This window comes from Sciurus vulgaris (genome assembly GCF_902686455.1).
Source record: "Sciurus vulgaris genome assembly, chromosome: 7".
Lineage (NCBI taxonomy): Eukaryota > Metazoa > Chordata > Mammalia > Rodentia > Sciuridae > Sciurus > Sciurus vulgaris.
Window position 1 is genome coordinate 104364523 of NC_136467.1, and position 9964 is coordinate 104374486.

At 41.1% G+C, this 9964-nt stretch overlaps 1 long non-coding RNA gene across 1 annotated transcript; it reads right to left on the reverse strand.

The window, feature by feature from the left end:
* Positions 1–1079: 1079 nt before the first annotated feature.
* Positions 1080–8503, reverse strand: LOC306665930. Its single transcript, XR_013765146.1, has 4 exons — positions 8405–8503; positions 5100–5143; positions 4583–4794; positions 1080–2053 (listed from the first exon to the last, which is right to left on the reverse strand). It is a non-coding gene; the product is annotated as an uncharacterized lncRNA (long non-coding RNA).
* Between the last annotated feature and the right edge of the window lie 1461 nt (positions 8504–9964).

A 9964-nucleotide genomic window follows, 5' to 3' on the forward strand; every position in this document is an offset into this window, starting at 1 on the left:
TTTTTTGCTAAATCCTCATTGTTAATTCATCATGCTGCATGCTAATGTTAAGAGGGAATCAAAGGAGAAACTAAGCAAGCCAGGAGGAGGCAGTAGCAGCTGCAGAAGCCAGGGAGGTTAGGCCACATGTCTCCATATGGGTTTCTTTTAAATCTCTCTAGAGCCCATACCCTCGTCTCAGGTCCACAGAGCCCTCAAGAAACTACCCTCTGTTCTGGGGAGCCTTCCCCTCTGTCCTACCCACTGGGGCCATTGATGTAAGTGACCTTCCACTGGTCCCAAACAACCAAGAAGTTTTCTGCATCCAGTGACTGACCAGAACTTCTGGAGCTCCAGGCCCATGCATGGGGTGAAGTGGCTACATGCCCTGACAATAGGTCATCTCTTAGACCTGGAAATCTGTCACCTCCACCATGGAGCCTGGGTGACTTTGAACAGCTGATGACCAGTTTGACACTTCATGATTCCAACATTTTTGGTCCCAAGTAAAAGTTTTAAAGCACTGCATGATGCTCCTTAAGACCTTGAGACCTGGTTCTAGGAGCAGGAAAAAGATGCTGAATACCTGGGTTTTATTTTCTTTCTTCCCTGTGCATAAACACAAGACATACCTTCTTTGCAGAATTAAACTTGCTTTATAACGAGAGAGAGAGAGAGAGAGAGAGAGAGAGAGAGAGAATCAAAGACATCAGTGTCAAGAATGCATTCCATTTATTCCAGCTGGCTGCACAGTGAAAATTCCTTTACACATGGCCTTAACTTTCCCCTCCCCCAGAGCCTGCCATCTGTTCTGGAATATCATCATTCATGTGGGGTTACCCCTAGTGGATCTTTTTAGACGATGCTTTGTCATGAACTATAAGTAGCAATGATCCAGAAGAGAAATTAAAGATGAATTTACTGATTGTCCTCCCCTTCCCCCTACCTGAGTAGTACTGAAATGTCTAGTCATATTGCTGAAGAACTCCGGAAATACTTATTTAACAGTGTCTTCTAAGTAAATTCATAATCTAGTTTTCATCACTCTTTCAACCACCTTATGGTCCTTACTCACCAACAAAACCCACACATCACTCGTGAAGTGTTTATTAAGCAAATTCCACGGGCAAATAATGGTAAAAGATACAGGATGAGTAAAACATAAGACATCTCCCCACAGAACTTACAAAACATCATGGGAAATAAACCATGTAATTATAATACAAGCAGGAAGTGATGAAGTACCCAAAGAAAGATACACATATGCTAATATGGGTGTTCTTTCAACAGGTCAGTTTTTAACATTTGGGAGAAGAGGGAATGCCTTGGAGGTATCTGAGCTAGGCCTTGAGTAACAGGTAGGATTTTATTATGTGCAGAGAGGACCTGGTAGCAGAACCATGTAGATGGGGAAGTACATTAATATGGTCAGGCAGTAGTGAGTAATCTGGTGTCATCAACATGAGGACATACCAGGAGGAACAAGAGAAGATAAAAGTTAGACTCCTGTCAAATCAGGAGACAGAGCCTATTCAATCACAGAATATAACTTTATACATTTTTCCATAAGTTTTTGTGAACAATAGTGACATTAGAGTTGCATTGAAAGAAGTCTGAACCAATGTGCAAACTGACTTCCTGTGCTCCCTATATAGAAGCCCGAGGACAAGGGAGCAGACTGATGCCTTCCAGGGCAGTGAACAAGATGGAGAAGAGTAAAGTGACATCTGCCAAAGCACGGGAAAGATATTCAGCACAGTGGATACTACAGTAGTCCACCGTAGTCCAATTTAACAATAGGCAAACCGAGGCATAGAGAGACTAAGTTGTCTAAGCCTGTGTAATCGTCACATGAGTCAGGATTAGAACCTGGTCCATCTGACTTCAAAGTTGTTGTTATCAAATCACATTCGCCTCAACATTGCTGCAGAAATTTTGATATGTCCCATATGACAACAGAGACACAGTTCGATTCTTATGGCATCTACTCCATTTCAGCAACAAATCTTCAAGTCAGAGTGGCAGAGGATCCAGAATGTTGGAGGACATCAATGTAAAAGTAACTGTCCGGGCCCTGGAATAAATAAAGAAATAAGAGTACAAAAATAATAGCATTTTGGCAAGTGCTGATCAATGCTGAAACACTGCAGCGTCCATAGATTATCTCAATTGTCACAGAAGCTTAATGAAGTAAATGCAGTTATGGCTATGCACTGACGGTGTCCCCCAGGTAACCCTATTCATCTTTTTTGCTGAGTCTGTTTACTTCTTTCACATTGGCCTGCACAAACTTTCCCCTGTGACCTCTCCACCAGGACAATCATATTAACCCCCATCAGTTCCCCATCCACACCCCCAATAGCTGCCTTCTTCCTCTCATGTCTGGAAACTGGCAATTCTGATTCTGTCATTTTTGGTGAGCAACTGAATTATTAGGTTGCTTGTAGTCAGAAGTTCAAAGGAAAACTTAGAAATGTCTCTCTTCCTTCAATAAGAGCATGGAACAAAATTTTCTTTCAATATTTCTCATAGCATCTCTCTACTATGAACAGGGATAGTTGATATAGTTTGGGATATATAGTGAGCAAGGCATGGTTCTTAGTTCCTTATCTTCATTAGCTCATTTAATTACCATTAATAAACTGATGGGATATCATTATCTCCAGTTCACAGATAAGGAAATAGAGGCAGAGAAGTAATTTATCTCTTGTTTCTTAGTTAGCTAAATGCTGTAAGCTGGAAGAACCTGTGCTCTTGATTCTAAGAGTGGAGACCGGGTCACTTATGAGCCCTGTTGAGTCCGTGATGCTGAATATTAAATGGTTGTATCTACCCTGGCATAACGGTTGGTAATTCTTGATAACATTACAAAATGAATAGAAACACATTTAAATTGCTTTCAAAAGCCAGGTGTTAAACCTGAGGCTTATAATCTGCCTTCCAGAGGCACCCTCTCCCATGAGGAACATTCACAACCCATGTCATTTGCTGGCATAAGTGGCAATGTCCATCCTGCCATGTTGCAAAGTTATATTACTTAGAATAGTCATCCAGATAAAAAGTGATTTGTGACTGCAAAATGGCCCTTTCCATAACAAAATCTCCCAGATACATTTGGTTACATTTTTCACAAATGGCCTTATCATACTTGGAATCAACTAAGGTATTGACCAAACTGACAATGATTTATTTGTAGTGAGGAGGAAGCCCATCAAGCCACAGCTCCCGAGGAAGCCAAATGATTGAACCTTGCTTTCCATTGGCAAGGAATAGTGTGATTCTTGGTTGAAATGAAGGTGCTGTGGTCTGAATATTTGTGTCTCCCCTAAATTCATGTGTTGAAATCCCTAACCTCCAAACTGACAGCATTAGGAGGCGGGGGCCTTTGGAGATGTGATCAGGTCATGAGAGATCAGGCCCCTTCTAAAGCAGACCCAAGAAAGCCCATTCATCTCTTCTACCAACTGAGGACAGAGGGAGAAGGCATCATTTCTCTGAACCAGCTCACCAGACATAAAATCAGATATCCCCTTAATCTTGAACTTCCCAGTTTCCAGAGCTGTGTGAAAGAAATTTCTGTGATTTATAAGCCACCCAGTCTATGATATTTTGTTATAGCAGCCAAGAAGGACTAAGAAGAAGATGTACACTCCTCCCACAAAAATTTTGTGATTACAATATTTAGCTATAAACATGGGCAGAAAAATAGCTATTTAGATGAATGTTGATTTGAATATTAAGAAAGAAAAATTATATGGCATTACTTTTTGGAGTGAAAAAAAGTAACAACTTTCCATGAGTGAAAATCTCTTTGTGCAGTCTAAATGACACTATCCTAGTACCCTTCCCTGATTTCCTTAGTATGAGTTCCCAGCAGTGGAATGGTTATAACAAAATACTAGCAGGTTCATAATGTGCATTGCCAAACTGTCTGCAAGAAACTCGTCCCCAGCATTTCATAAGAGCACTGGTTTCCCAACCTCTCACCCTCACTGGTATTATCCAGATGCTTTTAAATTTGACCACTGAGAAGCATGCTTAAGTTATGCTTAGTCTGTTTTTCTTTATCCTTGGATTTATGTTCTCAAATTCTGGCCCTGCCTGCTACTCTGACCTCACTTTCCATTCTGTCTCATCGGGCTCTCAGCTCTCCTCCATAAAGTTCCCTTAAACCACCTCTCCCTATTAAAATATAATCTACTGTGATTCTCTCCTCAAGGTTCTGTCTCCATGACTAAATTGCAGCTCTATCAACCTAGGGACTCCATGTTATTTTTTGTTACCATCATATTTTCAGCCTGAAGGTGCCTAGGACATAGGAGACTCCAACCTCAAATATTATTTGAATAAATGAACTAATTAATATGAAGGAAAAAGGAAATAGAACTTGCTTTCACATTGCTCAAAGACCCAGAGTAAGAAAAAGTGCAAAGAAAAAAAAGACCATGTAATATATATGCTATAATATAGATATACAAAGGCCAACACAGCAAACAGAACACAGCATGCATAGGAGTGGAGAGGAATTTTCTGTGGGCAGAACACAAGGTTATAGGAAAATGATAGAGCTGCAGAGGTGACAGAAGCCAGATCTTACAAGGACCTATCAAGCTAGAGGTCGGGTTGCTTAAACTTGATTATGTAGTTTACACCAGGCAGAGAAGACTCCAGTAGACTGCATTTTTAAAGAATACTCTTGAAAACCAGAAAATTTGCTGGGGTAGAAGGGCACTCAGATGGGAGGCACAGAGATGGTGAAGAGGCTGTTGAAACTGTCCAGGAGATAGATTCATGCCATTAACCCAGATAGAGAACCTGTGAGGATGGAGAGGAAGAGACGGAGACAGGACCAACCATATAATTTGAGAAGCCCAGTGCAAAATGAGAATTCATGACCCCTTACAGAAAGCCTTTCCTTCCTTCCTCATTCTTTCAACTTGTCATAGTGGGTTTTTTTTAAATATTTCATTTAATATTTCATGCCTTACTCAGTAATGAAAATTAAATTGTACATTTTTAGCATGAGTTTTACCCCTTAGCAATGTACCATGTGAAATATAAACTGTGAAAATACCACTTTTAAATACAAATGTCAGAGGTTTCAACTCCTGTAGACTCACCAAAATGACACAAGCTGTATCTCATGGCTTATCCTGGAAGATGCCTGGAATTGGTCAGAAGAGATAAATACAGATTTGGACTCAGAAAGATTTGAAGGAAGGCAAAAGGCTCCTTCAAGCATGAGGTCAGCCAAGAGAGCACTCCTGAGCACCAAGACATTCACAGGGCAAGCACAAACCCTCACAGGTACTCGTCTCGTGACGTTCGCTTGGGCCCGATGAATGCTGTACTCCAAAGAGGTCAAAATATGCAGCTCCTCTTTCCATGTCCTGTCGTCCCAAACTCTCCCAGACAGATAACTAACTCCTAAGGATCTTAAGCATCATGTGAGGATGCACTGGCCATGGGATGAGGATAGGTGGGAAGCTTGCTCCTACCAAGAGCCCTCTTCCAGCTGGCCACCTACCAGATGTACTCTAGATCTGTTAGCCTGAGACAGCATTAGCAGTCGCCAGGGCCTGCACCAGTATGCCACAGGGTTCTGGTGCCTGAATCTCCCCCGCAGGCCTGTGCTCAGGTCCCTGAGCCGGAAGGAAAAAACTGGGCACACTGGGCACTGGGAAGCTCCAGAGAGGCCAGCCCAGACTTGTGCATGTGCTCCATTGTCTCAATTCAAAGATAAAATTATTAAGACTTCCAAGATAACTTCTGAGCTTTAAACTCCAAATATGGAGCTTTGCTGATACCCATGAACCTGCTCCTGAACAGAGATGAGAGATATTTTTGAGGTCATAATGACAAAATGATGGGCTTCATTGGGTATGTGTAGGTTTTGTGGGAGTCTTGAGGACTATAAAGAAAAGGAGGAACACATGTCAACTAGTAGTTTTCCATCTTGGGTGAAAGACAGATGGTGATGCCATCTGCAGAGAGGAACAAGGGTGTTTCTACGTTTGATTCTCAAAGTTTCGCATTCTCCACTTACCTATTCTCCCCACGGAGTTCCATTGTCAACAGACAGTTCATTTTCAAAGAAAAAAGTAACAATTCCCAAAGAATGTACAAGATTTGGGAATGTGAACATTTTCATGGGAATCTCTTGACCCAGACTGATACCTGAGTAATAGAAAAATTAAACTATTCTTTAACTTACCACCAAGATTAAAATTTAGGAGAAACTGTCAACGCTTTCAAAAGGCAAAAAAAACTTAGAAAACTTGGAATGGACCCTCCATGTGACCCAGCTATCCCACTCCTTGGCCTATACCCAAAGGACTTAAAATCAGCATACTACAGAGATACAGCCACATCAATGTTCATAGCTGCTCAATTCACAATAGCCAGACTGTGGAACCAACCTAGATGCCCTTCAATTGATGAATGGATAAAGAAACTGTGGTATATATATACAATGGAATATTACTCAGCCATAAAGAATGATAAAATTATGACATTTGCAGGCAAATGGATGAAATTGGAGAATATCATGCTAAGTGAGATAGGCCGATCTCAAAAAGCCAAAGGACGAATGATATCGCTGATAAGTGGAGGATGACACATAATGGGGGGGAGGGAAGGGTTAGTGTTAGGGTTAGAGTTAGGGTTAGGGAGGGGGGCAAGTATGGAGGAAGGAAGCACTGTATAGATGGAAAAGAGGGATGGGAGGGGTGGGGGGAAGGGAAAAAATAACAGAATGAATCAAACAACATTGTTCTATGTAAATTTATGATTACACAAATGGTATGCCTTTACGCCATGTACAAATAGAGAAACAACATGTATCCCATTTGTTTACAATAAAAAAAAAAGAAAAAAAAGAAAAGAAGAAAAAAAAAGGCAAAAAAAAAATCTTGACTTCTATATTTCTCCTATTCCTCCCAACATATGTAATAGGTCCACTGTTTGGGGAATAGTAAGGAGTTGGCTGAAACAAAATTCCTGCTACAATATTAAACATGGTGATGTTAATTCACAATGATTTAAGATAAAAGTTTTCTGACATCTAAAATAAATACTTCAACAAATACTTTTGCTGGGAATCTATTGTGCAGAGGAGAACAAATGAAACATAAGCTGTTCTAGAGCAAGAACATTATAATGATGGGAGAATTTTAAAAAAGAATAAAATCATGGCAGTCTCCTGACTATATTTCCCTTGCCCTTGTCCTGGAATCTGTCATTTCTCCAAGGAACCCTGGTTCTTTTTAGTAGAATTTAGACTCCTACTGCTAATTCAGTATCACTGCTCCTTGGTCCTCAGTAAGCAGAGCTCCATCTATTCACCTGCACACAGAAGCTTGTGCGCACACACACACATACACACACACACATACCCTTTTCATTAACACCAATTTCATGGGATTCATTCTGTGTTTCAACCTTTTCATAAATATAACCCTCCCCACAGACAATGGGAAACCTGGTACACATTATTCTTTTATTAAAATTATAATTTTTAATTCATACTAATTATACAAATCAATGGAATTCACTGAGATTTCTTTAATGCTATTATGGTTTAGATGTGAGGTGTCCTCCAACAGCTCATGTGTGAGACAATGCAAGAAGGTTTAGAGGTAAAATGATTGGGTTATGAGAGTCTTAACCTAATCAATGCATTAATCCCTTGATAGGAATGAACTGGGTGGTAACTGAAGGCAGTAGGGTGTGGCCGAAGGAGGTGGGTCACTGGAGGTGTGCTTTTGAGGGTCACATTTTGTTCTTGGTGAGGGTCTCTCTCTGCTTTCTGATGCCATATTCCCAGCTGCTTTCCTTCACTATACACTTCCTTATGATGTTCTGCCTCATCTCAGGCCCTGAAGAATGGAGCCAGCCATCTGTGGATTGTGACCTCTGAAACTGTTAGCACCAAAATAAATACTTCCTCCTTAAAATTGTTTTGTTGTCAGGTCTTTTGATTACAGCAGTGAAAAGGTGACCAAAACACATGCATGTATTGTTCGTTGATCACATCCACCCACCTTTCTTCTACCCTCTCTCCCTCTCCCCTCCAGCCCTCTGCACAGTCCCTAAGAGCTCCTCTTTAATTTAAGATCATTTTTTTCCTTTTTTGGTTTCCACATCTGACAGAAAACATGTGATACTTGTCTTTCTGTGTCTGGCTAACTTTGCTTAACATGATATCTTCTAGTTCCTGGAAATGACAGAATTTCATTCTTCTTTATGACTGACTACTACTTTTGATATGCTCTCGTGTCTAATCAACTCCTCTCTTGATAAGCAAGTTCTTATTGCTGCTGCCCCTTTCCCTACACACAAGCTCCCTTTACCTCACCCACATGTGCACATTCCCTGGCCACTGGTGGGTGGAAACTCCCCTCCCTCCACAGCCCTTACTGCCTACCCTGGGCCAGGCTGCTCATCATCATGGCTGCCTCTTCCTCCATTAGAAATGAATCCCAGCTCACACTGCCCCAGTGTGGACAAATCTACTTTCTCTTGCTTGGGCTGTGAACCCAATAACAGTCACACAGACCCAACACATGGGCACCCTTCTCACTGGACTCTGAGTCAACAATCTTATCTACACAGTCAAGCAGGCAATTAAGATAGAGAACAAAGGCCAGCAAGCTGGTGTGTGCACTATTAAAGGGAGCAGAGCAGGAGAGGAAAGGTTTGCATGAGGTGGAGCAGCTCTTCCCACCACTGCACAATTATTTACTCTTTAATTTTCCTCCTTTCCAGATTATTAAAAACATCCATCTTCTAGTAATTGAACTTAAATCTAATAGCAGTCATCAGTGACAATCAGAACCAAAGCTAAAGGAAGTTCTATTGCATTCCAAATATTTTTTCTGCCAAAAAATAAGCCACATTTTAGTATCTTGTGTTGCTTATTTTTCAGAAAATTCCTCTTGGGTCAGGTTGACCTGCAAAGAAGGCCAGAACTACTTCGGTGGGCCCCTTACAAAGATTTTTGTTTGTTTTGTTTTGTTCATTTATTAAATCTGAAACATGCTCACAGCTTATAACTTAAGGAGAATAAGTTAAACTTACCAAAGTAGACTGATTGATAGAAACCCCAGAAAGGAGAAATCTTCTCACCTTCCCAAACTCTTTTAACTTAAAGTGGGTTTCTCCTTTAATTAATCAAATGCTACCTTTTAAGGTATGGAGGTATACCTAAGTGGTGTAGGGGTCTTTCCTAGCATGCTCAAGGCCCTAGGTTCAAACCCAGTAACACACACACACACACACACACACACACACACACACACACCTACCTTTTTGATTCCTCTCACTATACCCACTCTTGATATTAACAAGAATTAGAACCCTTACCCCTGATTTTTTTATATTGACCTTGCTCTCTCACCTAATCCTGAATTTTCTTCCTAACTCCATGACAAGTTCTGGGGTTCTATACCAAAGATCACAGATGACCTTTTTCTAAACTATTGATAATCTTCAGGGTCCAGACACAATCTGTTGTAGTCTGGAGTCCATGTGAATAAAAAGAACAGCGTATGTGTGGGCCAGATGTGTGCATAGACATGATGTATAACACTAGCACACAAGCCCAACTTCTTTTCTCCCCACCACTGCCTGAGTCCCTTGCTGCCAGAAGAGTGATTATTTGCCAATCCCTGGTCCTGACTTTGGGAGGAAAAGAGAATGACCTAGATTTAGAAGCCTCTTCTGTTCACCACTGAACCATAATTTAAGTTCATTTTATAGATCTGGTATGACCCCAGGCATCAACCCAAATTCTGGGAGTTCATGTTAGGACACTGGTCCTGAGCTGAGTCCAACCCCATGAAAAGTTCATATTTGTCCAGAATTAAGAAGCTAATGGGAGTGTCTGCATACAGAGCATGCCCCTGACCCTGCCATAGCACCTCCCACCTCTTTTGGCCCACAGAAGCCACCATGCCCTTCTTACCCACACATTGCAGTTGCTTTA